We start from the raw sequence: 11,048 nt of genomic DNA, 5'->3' as shown, positions 1-11,048 counted from the left end.
CCACGTCCTCCTTGCTGGAATACTGTGGAGAAAAAAGGAGGGGGCTCAAAGGAACCAGCTCCCCCCTCGCCTCAGCCCTCACCCCCTCATGTACCTGTGTCCATTCAAATCCAACCGTATCTGTCCCTACCAATAAAGGAGCTCGAGCAGGAGTATCATTCCCAGCCCCCCTCCCATCCTGCCCCCCCACATTTCCCCGTTTAGACACACCGGAGGGGTCGATGACATCATCAACTCGCTCCTCCCTTGCCATCACCACCACTTGTTCCTGGCCGCAAGTATGCAAAATTGAAAACAGCTCCCCCTCCCTCTCCCTTCCCAGCCTCGACTCCTCTCTCGCGGAGGCGACTGACGAGGCAGAGCGCCTCTTGCCGCCCCTCCTCTCCCCCGCTTACCGCGCTGCACAGGGGCCGATGACGCTCTAACATGAACCGCCGAAGCAGGAAGCAGCTCCGGCGGTCCCAATACCTCTGCGCTGTCCACCACTAGCGGCCCACTCTGCGCTGCGGGCAACCCGGGCCCCACACCTGCCCCCTGCACAACAACCTTACAAGGTTTCTCCCCTGGGGCTGCCTTTTTAAAGTGCGGGCGGCCCCTTTCACTTACCGACTCTACCCTTAGTCACTTCGGGGTCATACAGGCAGCAACGACCGCTGCCACCCCAGCTGAGGCCTGTCGCGTAGGTCGCGGGTCAAGTCTCCCGCCTCACTGAGAAGTCTGATAGCTTCAAGCACTCGGTAGTCCTCCACCGCCATAATACACCAGCAGAAATAAACCTCCTAACTAAATACAACAAACTTGTACTGAGAAAAAAGATTAACAGCACAACTCCCGGCCACCAGGTCACCAAACCTAAAATGGTGGCCGGGAGGAGGAGCCCCAAGCCTATTTGCTTGGGCTCCTTTTGGGCTATAACCAAAAACCAGCCCAACTAGAAAAAACCCGGCTCGAGGTTTAAAAGCCACCTTCCCCCCCACCAACCCTCCCAAACAGCCCGTGGGGGGGACCTCCTGTGGTCGGCTGCCCCCCCAAGTCCCCCTTGTGCACATCGGGCAGCCGCTGGCAGTAAGCAGCATTTTGTTTTGTTTTGTGGGGCGTGGTGGCTCCACTGCCTCAGAGAACGCCCACATGCACATGAGAGAGCTGGTAGTTCTACGCAGCCTTGAGGGGCCGGTGAGCTTTGTGCACTCCGAGCGGCCACTGGCAGTAAGCAGCATTTTGTTTTGTTTTTGGTGGGGCCTGACTGTGTTGCAGAAGGAGCCGTGGGCCCAGTACAATGGGGTGCTGATCCGGGTAGCCTCTCGGGTCCCGGGCGGGGCCTCGGTGCAGTGGTTTGGCATCAAGGGATTCCGGTTTGCTAGTGGTTCATGGCCTTTAGTGCTTTCCAGTATTGTGAGGCCTAGAAGAAGGGGGGTACTTCGGCTTCGAAGTCACCATTTGGCTTAGTGACGACATTGATTTGCATCCTATGACTATGGTGGCTTCGTAGTAATGGAAGGCAAATGCATCTATTGTGAATGGTGACTTGGTATTGTTGGGTGTCCTCCACACCCCCTTTTCAGACACAGATTGCTCTTGACCGGTTTCTCGTGCAGCATGTTCGAGAGGTGTGTGGAGGTGCTGCTCAACTATTGGAGGATTGTGGGTGGCGCTCATCCTCTGGGTGATCTTGACCACGCTATGTGCTTTTGTCAGCTTCCATGGTGGAAGTGGGTGGATGATCCAGGTGAGGCTCTGGGCTGCAGTGTGGGCCCGGCGGGCTCATCTCCCAATGTTGGGAGACAGCCTCCATAGCGGTTGAATGCACAGTTTCTGCTGTGCGACCAAGCACCGACCCCCAGAGGGGAGCCTGCATGACCTGAGGTGGGCGGGTGTGTCCATACCTGGCGCAGGTCGGAAGAGGGCGGCTCAGAACAGTTGTGTTTCCCACAAGTGGTTGGCACCTCTATCGCAGGCTCGCAGGTAGCTGCCTGAGAGCCTGATTCTGGGCCCCAATACTTGGGTACCATGGGCAGGTACCTCGACGGGGCCTCCCGTGCCTCATCTGGAAAGCGGGGGAATAGTGAAAGTCCCGGTCGGTAGCAGTAATCACCTTAAGAGAGGCCCGAAGACTTCTGTGCTCGACAAAGTGAAGAAAATTACCAACTAAAGGGCAATAGGGGGTGCAGAAGCTGCACCCTAGTCCCTGGGTGATGACAATGGTACGCACCATTATGGTGAGCGGCATTTGCCTAAGTTAGGCATGAGGTACTTATGGTATGCGCCCTGCTGGAAGCACTTAGAATGGTCCACTGCTGATTATCCTGATGCATAATGTGTTATGCTGAGTACAGTTACTACCATTAACTATTGGGTCGTGCTAAGTGATCCGTAGGACAGTGGCCCGACTGGCCTAGTGATTTATTCACTCCTTGCGAAGCCATGGCGAGTGCCTGGTAGAACAGTGTAGTATATTTTATGGAGTAAACAAAGGATCATTTATATAACCTTGCATTGAGTCTCTTTGTGGTGTGCCTAGTGTGTTGCTGCTGTGTGAGTGTGCAACATGAAACATTTTACACATTGCCTCTTGGATAAGCCTGACTACTCTGCCAGCTATTAAGGGGGTGATCAGGTGTTATCTTCAGTGGTATCTCCCTTACCCTGAATAGAGTGGTGGGTTCTGTCATGCTTAGGTGCATACCCTAGCCAAACAGAAACCATTTATAACATTAGTGGAGAATGCCAATTAGTTGTTGACAGCCCATGTGCAACTGTAACGAATGTTAAGAGGCCACATGGCTGGTGTAGGGCTCTTGTGTGGGAGCTTGGTTGAGGTGTGAGTGTCAGGCAGGTATGGTTTGTGCTCTCATCGAGCGGATTGTATCAGGGTGAGCTGGCGGTGTGTCAGGAAGCGCTGATGCATCAGAAGCAGTGAGCGCTTACAGCCAGATGCTGTACGGTTGGTATATGATGCAAGGGTCATCTGTTAGGCTAGAGCGTATTTAGAGGCAACGTCTCAGTGCTGATTTTAGCCATTCCCCTAGGACCATGGCTCAAGCCCCAGCAGTGTTGACGCCATCATTGTTGTTGCGAAAAATCTTGGTGCGCACCGGAGGCACCTAGCGGAATTGTTGGTGTATCTCTGGGGGGGGGCGGCAGCGTTGCTAGTCACTGGCTTGATGTTTGGGTGTGATTGGCGTGGCAGGGGTGGTTTTCGCGACGGTGGAGCTGGAGACCCGGTTTTGGGTCTCGGCGTCTGCCCTCCATCCTGTGATTCGGAGCAGGTCACTTGGTCTTGTTGTAGTGCTGGAAACAGTTGTTGTTTAATTTGGGACCCGTGACGGGCTGGAGGGTCTGAGAATTGTATGGCATCGACCCTATGGTGTGGGGTAGAGACATTCATTTGGTCGAATGACCCCCCCCCCCCTTTAGCGTATACTTCCATGTTCCAAGGTGCCATAAGGTGTTTAGGTCTGTGGTTCCTCCCTTTGGCCAAGTTTTCAGGTTTCCTATTCACCAACAGTGTTGCTATTGGGAAAACCTCTGTTAGGACTTTTGTCGCATTGGCCTTACGTGGATCCTGGCAGCATCTGTACTAGGTCTGTAAGGCAACCGGGGGACGTGGCCTGAGAGAGATTTTGACATGGCATTATCTTGATGGTGGGCCCTGTGGGACGGCACTAGCTGTGAGTGGCTCAGGCATGCAGGTGTGTCTTAAAGCATCTAGCCACAGGCATACTGCAGCTGCCTCTTTGACTTAATCAATTCTGGGACAGACGAATACTCGGGCACAAACTCTTCATGCTGCATGCCACGTGTTCATACTGCTGGGAGAAGTGGAATGCAGTCAAATTATATTTGAACGATACCTCGCTGCTTGGCCAACTATTGGTTTGTGCCACCGCGAGTGACCGAACTTGGCACCATCTACTTTATTGAAAGAATGCTGCCACTGTACAGATGGAGAACAACTTTATTCTGCTGTGGCAAGAAGGGCTTGGATAGAAGGGATGAATGTTTCTCGCAGAAGGGGTTAGGACTTGCGATCAGGATGTGAAAGGATTGGTTTCAGATCCTTATTTTATCCTCAAGTAACATCAGTGTTGAGCGGTATTTAAGAGCGCCGAAGTGTATAACTACTTTTCTTGTTCAGACAAAACGACTGTGGAGTTCTTATGATGGTAAGGTGGTGCTGACCTTATCGGTTTGTGAGTCAATTAGGGTAAACCCAGGGGTGTATTACTAGGCGTGCGATACTGATGTGCAGGAAACCGAGATAGAGCATGGGTAGATTAGTCCTCAGTATGTCCACAGCACTCTTCCAGTCCGCACCCTAGGTAGTAAGATAACACAAAGAACCCTACGGGTTGCTGATTGATATGAGAGAAGGACAACATTATAGTTTAATTTCAAACACAAGATAAATGGTATGTATGGCCTCTAAACTCCAAGCAGGCAACATGCGCACACCTGGGAGCATTGTGCTCATTCCTGTCCCCTTAATCTGAACATGGCTTGGCACAGGCAATAGTCTTGGTATCTCAAATAGCTGCAGGGCCAAGTCATGACTAGATGTCTCCTCTATGCAGAAGCAATTTCAGAAAAGTTATAAAAAGAGCCTGGCCATCCAAGCCCTAGTAGATGGCCCCATAGAATCAGGTGCAACAGTTTGCATCCTCCCCTAGCTGCAGTGCGTCACGTGTTTGCCAGGTGTCCTTCTTGAGTGACATGCAAGCGCGTTAAGTGAGAAGTATCCGGGTTACTCTAAGTGAGGTAGAGGGGTCCTTGCAACATCCTCAATAAGGGGGGCTGCGTTAGAACATAAACTGGGAATCTTACATTCTGCCATTGATGTCATTGGACCACTCACATTATTAATATTTTTACTTCTGGGGAGAGGGAGCAGATCTGTATCACCAATTTACTGCATGTGGGGGCTGGTATTTCTACCACGCCAGGTAACATTTGGACAACTATCCACACTAAACTTCTGCATTAGTTCCATTAGGGTCACTTAGTGTCCATAACTCGTTCTGTTTGGTACACTGGCACTGCTCACACAATGTATCTAATGTGAACAACTTAACTTTGACAGACAAGTCCAAATGTTTCACATTACAGTCTTTAGCACTTTTCAATTGCCTGTGCATTGTTTTATTCATTTACACTGTAGCAAATTAATTAAACAATTACTGAATTAACTAGTTCGGCTAGCGGATACTCGCTCACCAAGGCATCTGCAGCGGTGAGTGTTATCACGCTGTGGGATAAGAAGGTTAAACTGGACTGCCAGGTCCCGCTGGGTTGCCAGCCAATTGGCCACTTGAAGTTAAATGGTGAGCTTAAAAGGGCACAGGAGGGGTCTTGGCAATGGCTAAGAAAATCTGGACCGATTTATATGCTTGGTTCGACCTCATGGTCATAGGATCAAACTCCATTGGGTTCTTCAACCCTTCACCCCCTGAGGTTGTCAAAAGAGTATCAGTGAGTGGGGTAACACCTCCCTTGTTCAGCGCCAGCATGCCTATGGGAGCACATGCGCCTCTCAAATACACAATTATGTTATCTCCGACAGGCACTATACACAAACAACTAGAATAAAGGAGTTGGCCTCATGGCTAGTGCAATCGACCTCAAATCTGGGGAACCAGGTTTGAATCTTGGCAAGGATGCTCAACATCCTGTGATTCTGGGCAAATCACTTAATGTCCTCGTGCCCAACAAAAATGAATGTGTCCTCATGTAACACAGCTGGTGCTCGTGTAAAGCGCTCTGATACCCAATACCTTTGGGTCAAGTTTGGGCTATATAAAACTCCGTAAAAAAAACAAAAAACAAGTAAGGCTGGCTGGATATAGCTCTTACTTGCACCTGCACTGGCACATCTTGTATGGAGTTGCTGTGGCAAAAGTATTGCCCATTGCCAGGCAACGTTGTCAACCCATACACACTAAGCCGATTGTTTAAGTTCAGCCAGGGCCACGTATGCACAGCCCTGCAATAGGTCCCTGCGGTTGTCAGCGCCGTGAATTACCAAATTACAACTGCATAGGAGCAGATGTGTTAGCCCAGCTAGCAGAGGTGTTCCAAGAGGGATTTATGGGCACTTCGGTTGTTCCTTGCAGCACGGCCCTTTGCTGTGGACAACACATGGGTTTTACCACAAATTACCACTAAGGTGGAGCAATTTAGGTACCCCAGCTAGCAGATCTAGTCAGGTACCCAGCTGTAGAGGTCGATGGGGTGTACATGACCAGACAACTACTGCTTTTAATGTCATTTAATTTAACATTGACAGTTAAACTAACGAAGGGACTGACTTGGTGATGCACAAAAGGTAGGTACCCACTGGTACTGGATTATGACACAACATTGGTTCAATAGAGGTATCTATAATTCGGATGAGGTGCAAACATTCTGGCCAGTTATCGGGTATGTGCTCTCAGCAAACCCAGCGTGGTCCAAGCTGGAGGCAATGACAGACAGAGCGGGGCCTCCTTGACTAACGCTGGTGCCAAGAGAGGTGAGGTCTAGTCCTCGTGTTACATCATGTACACACAGAGGATTTGAAATTGAATCACAAATGGTAGAATATTGACAAACAGTATGTATAAGAATGTATTAATTGCAGTGACAAAGCTTTTGAGCACAAAGGTCCTGAACAAAGCTAGGAAGATTTAGCCCCGTAAGCTGAAACATGTCGACCATATGAGCAGTGACTAATTCAAACTGCTCATTATTCTTTTTTCACTGTTTTTAGACAGGAGTACAACTGTGAGATTGCAATTAAGAGGAATACTATTACTCTATGTCTCCGTTGTACATCCTATTTTAAACACACTGCTTTTTTTGTTATTTTGCACTGCACCATTTATAAAAGAGAGTCTCTTCCTCTTACACTATTCTCCTGTAAGATCCCTACGAGAGGATACAACTTAATCAGTTTGTCCCCCTCCTGGATGGAGCAAGGACGAAGAAAAGTTGTTTGGCATCCCAGATGATGACACTGGGCACGTAATGTGTAATGATGGGACACCAATGATCCTTAAGGGATTCTTCTTGTCCCCATTCAGGTCATCCTACTGATGACCTTCTATCCTACATCTTGATCTTGTTCTCTATACCCTCCCTTTTTTTGCACTTTTGTTACTGAGCACTTAAGGCTTACAGTGTCTTTTTGAATTGTATCTAAAGACACTTTCTCTTCGTTTTTTCCTTTTTTTCTTTATAGACCACGGATTACTTTGTTATTGACAAAAAGAATCAGGGGGATTTAATCTGTGTAAGTCTTTAAATTGTCCCTCAGACCCTCCATTTTTGTATTTGAATGGTCAGGATACCAGTTTACGCTTCACTTGGACTTACAGTAATCAGGGAGTTGTGTTCCTTGTTCTGGATATTAAGGTAGAGAATAACACGTTAAATACAATGGTACATCAGAAGCTAACTGACAAAAACTCCTTGCTACATTATAATTCATATCATCCGAGAGCACTACGCAATATTTTGCCAGTGGGTCAATTCCTGCGGTATCGCAGGAATTGCTCCACGACAACATCATTTCTGGCACAATCAGAAGGACTGTGTAAAAATTCAGAAAGAGAGATTATCCAAACAGAATTGTGAATCAGGCAAGAAAAAGAGTGCTTAAAACGCCTCGCATTCCCTACTATAGAAAAATATGAGGACCAAGGAAGATTGTCTTCCGGTTGTTATGACATTTGATCCTCTGGCGACCCAGATTAGACAATCTATAAGGAAACACTGGGCTATACTGTCGACGACTGAGTTCAAAATGCCCCCACCCAGGTTTGCTTTTAAAAGATCAAGCAATTTGAAGGAAAAATTGGTAGATTGTCACCCGAAATCTCCACACAATGAAGCCACCATTCCGCCTGGGCACTACCTGTGTGGTATGTGTTCAGTGTGCAAGATGACAAAAAAGACTGTGGAGGTGGTTCTTAACTCTTGGAGAGTGTGGCATCTGACCCAATTCAGTAACTGCAACACGGTGAACGTGGTGTATAGACTGACATGTGAATGCGGACTGCAATATAGTGGTCTTACAACACGCAAGATTAAAGTAAGAGTGCAGGAACATTTGAGCACTATTAGAGCAGGCAAACTTTCCACTAAATAAGTACAACACTACAAAGAAAGTAAACATTCCTTTACGTGGGTAGAGCTGGAAAATGTCACGGGAGATCTCTACAGTATAGAGAGTGTCCTTGCAATTAAAGAGGCACGTTGGATTTTCCAAGAGAGATGTGATCAAATTGGATTAAATGATTTTATTGAATGGAACAAAATAAGAAATTAACAGAGTGTAAAGTATCCATTAATAAGATCTTGATCCTGTTGGTGTCCGTGAGGTGGACCCTCCCTGTTTCCTCCATTTGTTTTGGAGATCGTATGGATAGCGAATTGAAGCTCTTGTTTTTAGAGTGCAGGGACACAGGGGAATAATAAAGTTGATTGAGATAGTTTCCCATTCCGAAATGGCCGCTATGAATAGCTAGTGGTATAAAGGATCCTTAATGGGTCAGCATAATTTGTCTCCCGCTCGCTGTGTGTTCATCCCTGAGAATGTGGGGGGCGCAGGTAGGCTTGGAGGGCATTGGGAAAGCATAATTTAATGCTGACCAATATTTCGATATGTTGATTCTTTTGAAATCTCAAATTACGGAAATGGGTGGGGTTCGCCTTGTCGCATCAAGATTAATGACCAAAAGATAGAAGACAATGTAAAAACATAAAAAACGGGCTCCAGGTAGTCTGTTGTGTCATACTTGTAGTGTGAATGGAAGAGAATAGCGAAGTCTAAGATGGCCGCCAACGTCCTAAAGAAAATCACATGATTGGAATAAGGTAGCGCGAAACGTTGTGGACGTAGCCTTTGTAAACATGCAGTGCCGGCTTGCCGGTACCGAGGAATGAGAAGACGCGCCCCGTGTCAAGAAGGGCGGTAAGACAAGTTGGGCCAGCAGCATACAGCGAAATTTGCCAAGGAAGTGCTGTGTAGCAGTTAAGATAAGGACTGGTGAGGTTATGAAGTGGTTCACAGAAGTTAAATACAGGTGAGGAAGTAAGTGATAATTTGAATCACAGCGCACACATAGAGATAGACATATACGCGGCTTGTGTTGAGGCTACAACATAGAATGATATAACGATATGAGAAGGCGGGGTACAAGCCCGTAGTGATTCCAAAGGGGACAAGAAGAGGGGACAAATGGTGAAAAGACACGCGCAATCATTTGTTTTCTTTATATCTAGAAACCATTTTAAGGATATGCCTACGTTTGGAGTTCTTTTCTTACAATGATTGGAGAGCTGGTACGATTGACTTGGACTCCCACATGGTAAAGATTATTAATGAAATGCCCTACATTGATGTATGTGTTTTTAAAGCTGAGAAGAAAGATGTGTTATAGTAACCAGTCCATTTTGTGTTGTTTTGTCATTTGACAGTCATTTTTAGAAATTGCACCAGTGTCCAATATTTGCAACGAATGACCCTGCCCTCACGAACTTGCCTTAAAGAGGGATTGGCAATGAAACATGTCGGCTGAGAAAGAAAGTGGTCTGCATAAATGCAGCCGGTTTTAACTGGGTCTTGCTGTGTGGTAGTCGCAAAGCACATGTCACTGTGTTATCATATTTGATTTTTTTTAGCACTATTTTGGGACACTATATATATTTTTTCAAGTGAAATGGTTGCCGATGATGATAAAAGTGAGCGTAGCCGGTGAGTACCAATCAGCAAGCTCGACTGGTGGTGCGCACGTGAGGTACCATTTTGCTTTTTCACAATTTTTGTAATATAAACATATCTATAGGTGTGTTTTTTGGTAGATACACCAGTTTGTTCTTTTCCCATATGTAACTATATATGGGATGTATGACTGTCACTTGATAAAAAACACTGTTTTATAAAATTGGGCAAATAAAGTGGAAGGACACTGCCTCTTAAGAAAGTGAGGAGTGATAGGTGAAGAAAAATGATAAAAAAGTTCCACCTCCACGTATATGAATCTAGAGCCCTGGGTGACAGGTCTTTTGTGTGTTTGATATAAATTGAGAGGAGGGCGACCAGTTCATTTTTCCCTCTACAGCTCCTTATTGTTAGAGTAGTAAATCAAATAGCCAATCATAGAAACACTAACCCATAACAGTAATTTTACAAAGGGAGCATTTGCACTTTGGCACTGAACAGCAGTGGCAAAGTGCCAAAAGCATCTAGACGAGCAAAACGGAATCCAACATACAGCAAAAACACAGGAGGCAACAGCAAAAAAATGGAAGGGAGACCCACGCCAATGGTGCTAGATCTAACACTGACAATTACAAGAACACATTTGCGAGTCTTATTAAGAAGGTGCAGACACATAGGTTGTATGTTTTAGGCCAGGTTCTCAATATCCAAAAGCATTGGCATATGTTCGGCACCCTGGTATATCTTTAGCAAAAGTCGGGTTAAGGGCTACTTACACCAAAGCAGCCAGTCAGTCAGCCAGGTTGGTTGGGTTAGCGCCATTCCGAGAAGTGGGCTGTTACTCCAATAGTGTTGAAAATATGGGTTTGGAGCACAAATGTTGACAATTATCAGAACACATATTGCAGTCAACTTTAAGAAGGTGCAAGTAACGTTTTTCATATGTTTTACTCCATGTCCTCAAAGCCAAAACATTAGAAACCTTTTGGCACTCTGGTATACCTTTAGCAAAAGCTGTATATGGGCCACATATGCTGGGGTGGGGACCCCAGCATGGCGACACAGCATCTGAGGATCACAGTCAGACTGATGGGTTTTGCAGGCAATAAGGACATGATATGTAGCAGATCACGAGGGGTACCCTTAAAGGACCTCAGGCCTCACCTCCTGTGGGTATTCCCACCTTTGTCCTAGTTTAGGCGAGGAGGTCATCTGGAGTACTCGTATGGAATTGAATTTGAATTTGAATTTAAAATTATTTTTAAAGCGCACATACACCAGCGGTTTCTTGGCGCTACAACTAACAAAGGACCGGGGCTGGCTAAGCAAAAAAAACAAACTGCTAAAAGGT

This window comes from Lissotriton helveticus, chromosome 4_1, assembly GCF_964261635.1.
Source record: "Lissotriton helveticus chromosome 4_1, aLisHel1.1, whole genome shotgun sequence".
Lineage (NCBI taxonomy): Eukaryota > Metazoa > Chordata > Amphibia > Caudata > Salamandridae > Lissotriton > Lissotriton helveticus.
Note: the sequence above shows the minus strand (reverse complement) of the source record.